Source organism: Monodon monoceros, unplaced genomic scaffold, assembly GCF_005190385.1.
Source record: "Monodon monoceros isolate NGI ecotype Baffin Bay Population unplaced genomic scaffold, NGI_Narwhal_1 Super_Scaffold_20, whole genome shotgun sequence".
Classification (NCBI taxonomy): Eukaryota; Metazoa; Chordata; class Mammalia; order Artiodactyla; family Monodontidae; genus Monodon; species Monodon monoceros.
The window spans coordinates 118,757,490-118,769,661 of record NW_021703777.1 but is presented as its reverse complement, the minus strand read 5'-3'; the positions used below and the strand labels follow the sequence as shown (position 1 = coordinate 118,769,661).

At 34.0% G+C, this 12,172-nt stretch overlaps 1 protein-coding gene across 2 annotated transcripts in view; it reads right to left on the bottom strand.

The window, feature by feature from the left end:
* Positions 1 to 12,172, bottom strand: part of SPATA5 (spermatogenesis associated 5) — a 334,167-nt gene that overhangs the window by 223,121 nt on the left and 98,874 nt on the right. The gene's annotated exons all lie outside the window — the stretch shown is intronic.

The following is a 12,172-nucleotide window of genomic DNA, read 5'->3' as shown; positions in this document are numbered from 1 at the left end:
CAGAATTCATTACTTGTTGAATTAGATCCAAGAACTAACTATATTAAATCATTTCTTTTCCTCCATCAACAACCATGATTATTTTCTCTCCAATAATGAAATGCTAAGAGTGTCAAATATAAAAGACCTGGGAAGTAAGAAATAAGATTATTTTTAAAAGTTCATCAAATATGTAATTATTTAACTTAATCGATATTTACATTCTTTCTTTCTTTTTTTTTTTTTTTTTTTGCGGTACGCGGGCCTCTCACTGCTGTGGCCTCTCCCGATGAGGAGCACAGGCTCCGGACGTGCAGGCTCAGCGGCCATGGCTCACGGGCTCAGCCGCTCCACGGCATGTGGGATCTTCCCGAACCGGGGCACGAACCTGTGTCCCCTGCATCGGCAGGCGGACTCTCAACCACTGCGCCACCAGGGAAGCCCCCCGATATCTACATTTTATATGGCAAATAAACTGACAGGAATTGGGAATAAAAAAATGAATAAGGTACAGACTTATTCTCATATGAACCTTAGAGCCTATGCGAGACAGAAGACTCTTTACAAACCTATAGCAAACGGGATATTTCTGACCTATCTTGATATTTTAAAATATTAAGAATATTTTTAAAACACATCAGCAGGTAGGGGGTCATCACAATACCCATATCTGGAGAAATAGGGGGAAAAAAACATTTTATTTTGTTCCTTTTGTTCATTCACCAGGTCAATTACAAAGCTACTCCTGAACAAAGTACACCTTAATTTAATCTCATTTCCTTGATCACAAAAAATTACTGAATATTGATTTTTAAGAAGTAAACTCAACAGGTCTTAATAGTGAACAAAACCCTGATATTACACAATCAAGATCCCACAATAATAATTCTCATTAGCACTAGCTGGGATTTACTAAGCTCTGTTCAGAATTGGGAAATATATAATAAACATCTAGGTGGACAATTACAGAGTGAAACAGCATTGTAAGTATATTAAACATATAAATTCAATCAGATACAGTTGAGAGTGGGAAGTGGGGAGAAGAGGGAAAGAGGACAGAAGAGACACACCCCATACCTTTGTCTTAGCACCCATGACAGCAAGGACACCTTAGTATAATCATCACATAATATATTTAATAGTAAGGTAATCAGGATCTCTAAATAAAAGAATTTAGATCTCAGTGTGCATTACAAGTTCAAAAACTTGACACAAAGGAGAGTAGCCTCTAACTCACACTAATCAGACATACATGATGTTGTTACACAAATCATACTGTCAATTAAATTAAACGGTTGGTCCTTCCAGGTTGTTATATAAATTACACTGTCAATTTATTAAATGGTCCTTCCCAATGTCAAAAAGTTTGGGACCAAGCAAGGAGCATCTGGGAAGCCACTGAGATTTGTCTTGGTTAACATTAATTCCTGCAAGTAACCAATTGGCTGGTGCATGGATTTGCTGATCTGGGTCTACCTAAGATTGAACATTTTGAATAAATAGATTATATATCTTTCCAAAAACGCTTCAAAATGTAACTTTTCCAAATGTTAGATAGGAACATTGCTAGCAAAAGCTCTATGGGCTCCTTCATGATGACTGCAAGCATATAAGCATTTAAGGATGCCAACAGATTACATCCAAGGCCTTTAATTGTATCTACTTCGCTAATTAGTTGTGATCCTACACTACAAGGGGTAAAGGAAGGTCAAACGAACAGGTCTTGGGAGAGTCATGGTGGGCTGTCCAGAGGTGATGGCTTCTAACCTACGACCCGAAAGATGAGTGGGGGCCAGACCAGCAAAGAAAAAGATAGGGAAGAGAGAGAATACAGAACACTGAAAATGGAAAACAGTTCAGAGCAGCACAGCATAGCAGTAACGTAAAAATGTAAAATATTAGCAGAGAAAGATAAACCAAGGCTGGATGACAAAGGCTTTATTATCCAAATTACTAAGTTTGGATTTTGTCCTAAAGTTGATGGGAAGTTTCAGGTAGAGACATGACAAGATCAGATTTATGTTTTTGAGGACTACAGCAGCCACAGTATAGGAAACAAATCACAAAAGGGCAGTTTTGGTATGTTTTCCAGTCCAGTATATAAGAATCTTAGAAGGCTCTACTTCCTCCTAATAACAAGTAAAAAGCTCTATAAACTGAAAAATTAACAATTCTTTTTAGATCCCTCAGAAATGTGAGATCACAGGTACCTTAATCCGTTCAGGCTGCTATAACAAAATACCACAGGCTAGGTGGTTTATAAACAACAGAAGTTCATTTCTCACAGTCTGGAGGCTGGTAAGATCAAGAGGCCAGCATGGTCAGATGAGGACTCTTTTCCCCTGGCTGGTAACCGACACCTCCTCACTGTGTCCTCACTTACCACTGTATTTCTGAAGGCCTATTTGCCACAGTTCCTGTTACCCAGTAAATCATGTCTATCAAGAAAAAACTATATGGCATACTAAAAGGCAAACAAACACAGCTGGAAGAAAGTGAGCAAGCATCAGAACCAGAGAACCAGCAGGAATGCTGGAATTATCACACCAGTAATTTTTTAAAACTATGACTAATATGCTAAGGGCTCTAGTGGACAAAGTAGACAACACACAAGAAAGGGGCAACATAAGCAGAGAAATGGAAATTCTAAGGCTCAAAAAGAATTCTAAGGTGGTTACAACACTATAACAGAAATAAAGAATGCCTTTATTGGACTCATTAGCAGATTAGACATGGCTGAGGAAAGAATCTCTCCACTTAAGTATGAGTCAATAGAAACATCCAAAACGGAAAAGGAAAGAGAAAAAAAGACTGAAGAAAACAGTAAAAAAGAAAAAAGAAACAGAAAAGAAAATCCAAGAACTGTGGACAACAACAAAATATGTAATATATGTGTACCTGAAACACCAAAAGGAGAAGACAGATAGAACAGAAAAACTATCTGAAGCCATAATGACTGAGAATTTCCCCAAATTAATGTCTGACAGCAAGATCCAAGAAGCCCAGAGAACATCAAGTAGGAAAAATGCCAAAAAGCTACACCTAGGCATATCGTATTCAAACAATAGAAAACCAAAGATAAAGAAAAAATATTGAAAGTAGCTAGAGGACAAAAACACTTCACTACAGAGGCACAAAGATAAGAATTACATCGAATGACTCCTCAGAAAATATGTCAGCAAGGAGAGTAGAGTGAATCCCCATAGGAATGTTATACTACCTAGCACTGGAGAGTTACACATACACCAAAAAAAAATATTAACCTAACAGCGTTACTAGATAATGATAAAGTTCTAATTTTTGTGACCTACCTAAAGGAATTTGTGTAACATTAACTAAATAGCTTTAAGTGAATGGCATACTTCCATCAAAAGAAAAAATCCTGGGCTCATGCCACATCTAAATCTATGTGTGCTAGTGCTTTGCTTGCTAGTGCTTCCTAATAGGAACTATATTCAAATAATGTCAGAACCCATCCTTAGCTATGTTACGTACATTCTCCCTTCTTCCTCCAATGAATTAGTAAGACTGCTAGATGTCTTACTGCTAAGTATGAATGTATTAGCTGAACTTGCTGAGAAGTAAAAAAAAAATAGCTACTAGGTTTTGTTTCAGATTAGGCAAACACCATTGTGGTACAGTGAGAGAAGAATGAGAGGAAAAATGAGGGGGGTAATTTTATTAGAAAGTGCAACAATTCATTCAATTAAATTCAACTCATTTATTCAATAAACATTCACTGCCTAGCAGGCCAGACATGGCTTTAGGAAATGGGAATGAAAACATTAAGATGGCAGTCCCTACTTCCTCAAGGACCTTAGAGTCTAGCAGGGAGAAAGAAAACTCCACATTCATTCGCTTTTCCAAAATAAGTAACACAGAATAGTTCCTGAAAGACTGATTCAAGAACTCTGGATAACATCTGCTTTCAGTTTAAATCAAGAACTTGGACAGCATAAACGTAACTAAATAAAACTAGATTAAGATAACTGATTTACCCCATCAGTAATGAAGCAGTGGCTCTAACTTATAACCATGAATGCTCATACTATATAGAACATTTAGAATCTTTTATAGAAAGGAGAGCAATCTTATAGTTATCAAAGTTAGGTTTAGCCAGGGCTAGTACTGAATCTGAGCACCATTCAATACAAGCTTTCCTACATGGTAACATTTGAAAGAAAAATTAAACAATGATGTTAAGAGGCTAAAAAATGAGTAAGTTTAACAAATAACATAGATTTATTATTATTAAAATCCACATATTGGTTTTAACTCTTCAAACTTTATAAAACAAAAAATTTGAATACATTTAAAGGCATTCCAAATTTACAAAAATTTTCATCATATAATTCGAACAGTATTTCAGTATTTTATAACCTTGGATTAATGTTTTGAACATAAATCATTGTAGAAAATAACAGATTTAAAGATGAAAGGATGTCACATACAAGTTTTATTACAAGCACTTCTTACATGAGAGCTTATCAGGGGAAACAAAAACAATACAACAGTCTTTCAGTTTGAATTTAAGTCATAGGTAAGAAAAAAAGTTAAGGGGCTTTTTAAATGCCATTTTTAGATGCTGAAAGCACACTGATGCACCACCACATTCAATTAACATAAACTAATCTAAAGTTAAGAATGGGTAAAACATTTCACGAATAGAAAAATAACCATTACCATAATCGCTTTAGACACTGAACCCAACAACAAGCATTAGATATGGAGTCCACAAAAGAAACGGAACAATTAAGCCCAAGATACACTGTTATCAACAAAAGCATAATATTGAATATACACATCCCTAATTCACCCATTCCTCAAAACCCTATATCCTGCAAATAAAAAGATAAATAGGAAAAGATTTTTCTAGACTCTCATTTAGCCTTTATCCCTTCTTCCTTTTAGCTTCCTCTTAAGAAGAGGAAGGATGCTAGGGAATTAGAATCTGAAACAATGTTAAATTAGCATGTAATCTGGACAGGGATGGGACTGAGATAATAAAAACAAAAATTCACCTGAATTGTAGTAAAACAAAACAAAACAAACCAAAAGCACAGAAATAAAAAAATGGTGAATTTCAGCAGGGATCTGGGATCCATAAGGAAAATTCTAAACCTAAAAATTATAATAACTAAAATTAAGAATTAAAAAGATGAATGTAATAGTAGATTAAACACAACAGAGCACAGGATCCTTGAACTGGAAGGCAGGTCAGTAGAAAATATCCAAACTGATGCACAAAGAGAAAAAAAGAATGAAAATAGTAAAAATACATATAGAACCCAGTGGAAAACCTAAGAAACATATAACTGCAGTCTCATAAGGAGAGAAGTGAGAGAATCAAATAGAAGCCATATCTCAGGAAACACAACCTGAGAATTTCCCAAAATCATCAAAAGTAATCGAAGGCATCAAGAATGGGCTCGGGATTCTCAAATGCTAAAGCCAGTAAAATTATTACTAAACTAAAGATAAAAAGTCTGTGATCAACATTTAAAGTGATCAACAAAAAAATTTTCTTTGCAGAATGATTTCTGTACAGTGGTTAAAATTAAAAGAGTCACAAACACGATACTTCTGAGTCCTAAGTATCAACTTCCCTAATGAGAGAAACTGTAGATTTTATGAGGCCATCTGTTTGCACAGATACTGTTCACTCACTGAAAATGTTAAGAATACATACAAGTGTTCCAGGTCCTATTTTGCTTTTTCTTTCTTTACCTGATCCTGACAAGCCCAATGTGAATTTCTTTTAAAATGAATTGCCATGATTAGGAAACCTCTCTACTTGTGAAGGAGCTGGTTTTCCTTGAGGCAGTGAGTATAACCATCTAAAGGAAAATGAGTTTGGGGCAGAAGGAAACAGATACAATATTTATTTTTTATTTTCCCTGTTTTTCTAAAGTTCAGGAAAAATATGAATTATACTCTGATCAAACACCTTGAAGATGATAACACTATGGGAACAATAATTACAGTTCTGGCTCCTTGATAGACACTTCTTTAAAATAAAATTTAAAGGAGAGACAATTTTTATATATTTAAAAAGTCCAGCAAGAGAACAAATACTTAAGCAAGTTATAATCCATGAAAAATAAAATCACATGGAAGACTAGTTTTGGGGTATTTTTGGTTTTTTTTTAAATTTTTAATTCATGTATAACTGATTTACAATGTTGTGTTAGTTTCAGGTATACACCAAAGTGATTCAGTTTTATATATATACTTATATATTTTGTATTATTTATAATTATAATTATTTTATAATATAAAAAATAATTTAATAATTATAAAATAATTGTAATTTATATATATAATATAGTTATATAAAATGAAATATAAAATTATATTAATTCTATATTGTATTATGTTTAATATATTTATATAATTTTATATTATATTAATATATTTAATAATTTTATATATTTATGATTTTATATTATTTATATGTGTAACATTCTTTTTCAGATTCTTTTCCTTTATAGGTTATTACAAAAATATTGACTATAGTTCTCTGTGTTATACAGTAGGTCCTTGTTGGTTAGCTATTTCATATATAGTAGTGTGTATATGTTAATCTCAAACTCCCTCCCCTCCCTTTCTCCTTTGGTAACCATAAGTTCATTTTCTATGTCTGTGGGTCTATTTCTGTTTTGTATATAAGTTCATTTGTATCTTTTTTTTCTTTTAGATTCCATATATAAGCTATTTATCATATGATATTTGTCTTTCTCTGACTTACTTCACTTAGTATGATAAATCTCTAGGTCCATCCATGTTGCTGCAAATGGCATTATTTCATTCTTGTTTATGGCTGAGTAATATTCAGAAACATATGCCAAGAAACTCAGAAAGTGAAAGCAAAAATCATTTGATGAATGTCAAGAATCAATAATGCCTTGAATATTCTAGTTGACCACTTCACGATAAACTATGCTGTCAGATTATGATCTATATTCAGCTTGAACCTAATAGTAAATAAATTATTTTAGATTAACAACATACCCTATAAAAGCAGACAGACATATATAATGAGTTATCTTCACATGCTGCCCTAGAGCTGTGCAAGCTGCATGTGCTCTGAATAACGGCAGCTTTGTATAAAGTGTTAACACAGAAAATGACATAAAAGTATGTATCTTTCCATCTTGCCATGATTTCCCAGTAAAAATTCGAAGCTAACATAGGCAACACTCGCTACATCTGTATAGTTTTGACTCAAAACACAGTATTAGAGAAACAAGTGATTCTTAAACTCACAGTTCAATTTACCCTCTGCCAAAAGCAATTTTTTGAAGGGAATTTTTTCACAATCCTGGATGTCCCCAGGTTATTGTTATAAACATAATCCAACAAAAGAAAAATAAGGAAAATTAATACATGTAAGTTCAAACTTATTCAAGCTAAAAATTAAAGCAGAGAAAATGCTTCTAAACGTGTGTCATTTTCTTAAGTACCATAGATCTAGAAATGGTGACAATGAAAACTAAAGTTCTATAGTAATTATAATATATGATTATACAACATAAAGGTTTTAAAATCATTCCAGTAAAACCTTCATTGATTAGTACTCATTAGGAAGCTTGCTTTGAATTTGGGAAAGAGCTTTGATAATCAGTAAGCTTGGGTTCAATTAGTAAGCCTTACCATTATTTTTTTGTGTAATCTTGTGGAAGAGTTACTTACTTAACCTCTCTGAGACTCAGTTTTCTCAATCAAACATGGAAAGACTCATACCACCCTCAAAATTAAATAAATGTATAAAGGATCTACTGATACTTAGCACAAAGGAAATGTCAATAGATAACAGTTATAAGCATTATCATTATAATTATCACCAGTATACCTGGCTTAATGAAGAGATCTCTATAACATTTTACAAGTTATCCTAACAAATTAAACTGAAAAAGAGTGTCTGGCACATAAAGGTTACTGAAATAAAGCATGAACATGATATATGATTGAAGATTTTCGGAAGTCAGGATAGCACAGGTCAGCAGATATATGCAGATTCACATTGCCAGTTCTCTACTGAGCTTTACTTAAAACATGGTAGAAAGTATCAAACTTCCTGAAGTTCTTCCATAAAAGCCACCAACATAATTCTAAGATAAAAACTACTCCTCTTAAGCCCTTCATAACTATGCCCAAAACAGTGAGCCTGATAAGTAAACTGCTAAAAGACACTTTGTTTATACAAGATGCATTAGTAGGAGCCTGCTATGCCCTGGCAATGAGAATTCTTCTCATTTCATTAGCTGCTCAAATGTAGTGACAATTTGGCTCCTCAGGGTCCTCAAGGAACAATTTATTTTGAACAGCAAAAAGTTCCAGATAAGGAGACCTTTATACTTTCTCAGATATTTTTATACGTGAAAAATGACTTTTTAAAAAACGGCAAACCTTCTAAAACAGAAAAAAAACAGAATATACTGTAAGACTGTGTGCTCAGATGCAGAAATGAAATAGAGTGAGAAGAAAATCTCCACTTCCCTGGTTTCTTAGATCTATACCGAAAGAAGTTCTCTTCATCTGTTTTTTCTATCCTCTTTTTGTATCTTCTAATTGAACTTTTTTTGGGGGGCAGGCGCGGGGGGGGGAAGTGGGGGATAGGTGGATACTGACTCAGGCTCTTGATTTATAATGCTCTGTGACTACAGACACATAGGATTTGGAACCCAGTGATTTGCATGCTTGCTTACTTGAGAAAAGACTCAATTTGATCCCCCTACAATAAAATAAATGCGATTGAATGGCCTTCTGGCAGAGGGTAACACGGTGATCTTTCTACAAAATTAATTAGTATACCAAGGACGTACATAGTCTTTCAAAATGTTTTGTCACTGATCTAATAAGCATGATCTCATTACTGTTGCTATCCTCTATTATCCTTTGAATACTGTTGCTATCAGCTACGTTAAAAAGAACATTTATCATTTCTGTACCCTCAGCACAACTGACAAAGTTTTGTGACTCTAGACTCACTTTTAAAGTTAGTGTGTACAGAAACTACTGAATTTTTTTGAAAAACGCATCACTTAGCACTTCCTTAATTCTTTTCGGAGCTCTTTGACAGGTATTCCAAAGCTTACAAATGATTCTTTATAATGAAGATGTTGATGCTTCTATGAACGTAATGCAGGTGACAAAATTCCAAAAGACAGTCTCAGTGTTTAATTTTAAAATAAAATTGGTTCACAAATGACACTAAAACATGGTGAAATCATATTCTGCTAACAACCAGCTGAGTAAACCTAATCTCTAGTTTCTCTGAGGCTTCATTCCCTTATTCAAAAACTAAATGTCTGGGTTTTAGCACAGAGTGCCTTCTCTGCTAGGCACTGTGCTGGACATCTGAGGTAAGAGGATGAAGATGTTGCCGTTCCCTTGAGGATTTCATAATTATTGGCATGTATGAATGAGGGAGTTAAATTAGGTAAGACATATATACAGGTCTTTCTAGTTTAAAAATTCTGTGTTGGTAATACGGAACATGTAACTTATTTAATTCATTATTTTTTTTAATTGGAGTATAATTGCTTTACAGTGTTGTGTTAGTTTCTGCTGAACAATGAAGTGAATCAACTATTTGTATACATATATCCCCTTCCTTGTATTCAGAAATGTATTGATCTAGTCAAGTGCCATTAAACAGAAAGAGGTGAAGCTCATACTGGTCTAATTTGCTACTTGTTGTAGAGAAATTTGGTGGCTATAATTAATGTTGAAGATTAGGTGAAAGGAATTCTTTGGATTCCCATTATTCATGTTGCCTTTGCCCTTTATTTCCACAGATCACTGATAGCTAGCTGGAGTAGCATAGTGAAACTGTTTTATGGACTGAGAAATATTCTTGGCTGACTTTCAAAGCCACAGTAGGAAACAAAATCCATAAAACTGACAACCTAGGAAATCAAAACCAACTCCAAGTTTAAGAACAAATGTATAATCACTAACATAATGAAATGATTTTATAAAACTTTATTATCTGCTAGAGATAGGCAACACAACAATGGAAAAAATGTTCAGCTATAGAAAGTACTGAAATTAGACATTTCCAAAAGATTAATTTTCTTTTCCCTTCGGAAGTCAAGCCCTTTTTCCAAATTATCCCTGTTCAAAAGTCAGAGTGCCGTGGACTGAAGGGACTTTATGATATCTTAAAAAAGGTCAGGAACCTATAGCCAGTCTAAATCTGGCCAGCCAACTGTTTCTTATTTGATTACATATTGTCTATGGCTACTTTCGCACTGTAGCAACAGAGATGAATAGCTGCAATAGAAACTGTATGGCCCAAAAAGCAAAAAATATTTATTAACTGGCCTGTTTCAGAAAAGGAATGCTAACCCCTATCTTAAGGAGATCTCACCACCATGATGGTAATTACTACACTGATTTTATTTTTCAATAGCAAACATTTCACAAAAATGATATTTATTTCCTTTCAGCTCCTGCAATAAAATAAAATCCCCTATCATCTCTTCATATGATTTCTAAATTATAGGCCAACAAGTCATATCCAATTCAAATTTTAAAATGTTTTTCTAGTATAATTTTTAAATGTCATAAAGAATCCCAAATGGCAGGCATCTGAATTTGTTTCTTAAAATCTACCCCCCACACCCCCAATGTCAATATTCAGGCTTGAAAGAGACCTAAAGAAGACTAGCCAAACATATACTATCAACACTCTGAACACAAGCACTACTTATGATAATTTTCTTGGTGCATGCAAAACGCAAGCAAATTTTCATTTTAAAAGCAAGATAGCTACAAATGACCTATGTGCCCTATAACAACAAAAAATAACTCCCAATTCCTAGTAAAATGTTGCATCAGGCCATCTCTCTAAGGAAAGTCATTAATGTCAGCTGGTGAGGATGATTCCAAGATCCACTGACTAGCTGGAACGTCCCAGACAGAGGAAGTTGTTCTAGGAATCTCTAGATTAGTCTAGTGGCCATTTCCTCAGTCGGAGGAGACCAGGCCAAGAGAATACAGTATATGGGGAATCACCCTATCCTTCTTCACTTCTGGGGACAGAAGTGTTGCCTAAGACAAGAGTGACTGTTGATTTACTGCCCAGCGTGCTCTCCCCTCCCCACTATAACCCTGAAAAAGGTAAAAATTTAAGCTAGCTGGGAGGCAGGGCAGAATACTAGAACCAACTGTGTAATATCCTACTTTGCATTAATGCAGGGGCCTTTTTATGAATTTTTTTTCTTCAGCTGTAAAGCACTTAAAACAGTTTCTAGAATACAATAAGCACTAAATAAATGTTACCCAATATTATTATTAGCTCAGTATAATTCAAATCTCTTCCCTACGTCAGTGCCTTACTCCCTACCATAGTATCCATTTTCCAAAGAGCTATGCTACTTTAACAGCATTTTCAATTTTCCCAAATATTTACAGATCATTAAAGCACTTTGCAAAGGGAATCTTACAACATTTCATCCAACTCACAATATGAAATAAGACAAAAAAATCTTATTCAGAACACCCATAATTTAAATGGGCATACAGAAAAAGAGAAGTAAATATCAGGCTTACTTATTTTTCAGGTCCCAAAGAACTTAAATGGGGCAGGGAAGAGGAGAAAATAGTGGTTGTAAGTAGACACTTTTGTAAACATGAAAAATCTCTCTTTCTGAAAGCACAAATATTTCTAAAGCTAAGCAAATAGTATGTCTATACTCTATTTAATATGCAGATTGCAATCCTCAGTTTCATGGCTAATTTGAGTAACTTCAAGTAGTCAAAATAATTGACGTAACATGCACAGGACAGTACAGACTAGTATATATCATAATTCATGGCTCAATCTGTTAAACAGCTTAAGTGTGGAAATCCAAATCTTGATAAGAAGGAACAGTCGTCTTAGGCACTGTCATTTTTGGACTAGTCATATTATTAGTTGGATCTGAATGTTATCATAGAAAATCAGAAGAAATGAAAGCAATGAATATTCTACAGCCCAAAATTATATAGAAAATTTCTAGCTTATGGAATTTTTAATTTTTCTATGTTTCCCTATGTTACTATGTTTCTTATGTTCCTATATTTCTTTAACAATGTATAGAGTTGGTTTAGTATTTTCGGAATTTCATACTTTTGCTATCTATCAACAGCTGTGCTTTCAGTTTCTAGAAACTGTGTCCAATTCAAATAGCTGAAGAATAAAAAT